This window comes from Chrysochloris asiatica, unplaced genomic scaffold (genome assembly GCF_000296735.1).
Source record: "Chrysochloris asiatica unplaced genomic scaffold, ChrAsi1.0 scaffold00049, whole genome shotgun sequence".
Lineage (NCBI taxonomy): Eukaryota > Metazoa > Chordata > Mammalia > Afrosoricida > Chrysochloridae > Chrysochloris > Chrysochloris asiatica.
In genome coordinates this window covers 5,763,277-5,763,719 of record NW_006408567.1, presented here as the reverse complement: position 1 = coordinate 5,763,719, position 443 = coordinate 5,763,277, and positions in this window count along the sequence as shown.

Genomic DNA, 443 nt, shown 5'->3' with positions numbered 1-443 from the left:
CAGTGTAAGAGATGACTATACACATGGACCTTGCCAGATGGACTATATAGAAATCAAATTGACTACGTTGTGGAATGAGATGATAGAAAAGCTCCATATCATTAGTCAAAACAAGGCCAGGGGCAGATTGTGGAACAGATCATCAATTGCTCATATGCAAATTCAAACTGAAACTGAAGAAAATGAAAACAATCCATGAGAGCCAAAATATGAGCTTGAATATATCCCATCTGAATTTAGAGATCCTTAAACACTAAAGACCAAAGACCGGAAGAGTTGTGGGATGACATCAAGAACATCAAATAGGTAGAAAGTAAAAAGTCATTAAGAGAGAAGAACAAACAAGATGGCGGATCGGGTGGACGTATAGCAGAGAGCTCCGCCAACAACAACACAGAATACCCGACCAAGCAGGCTCAGGGGCTGGTCCCAGAACTCTGAAC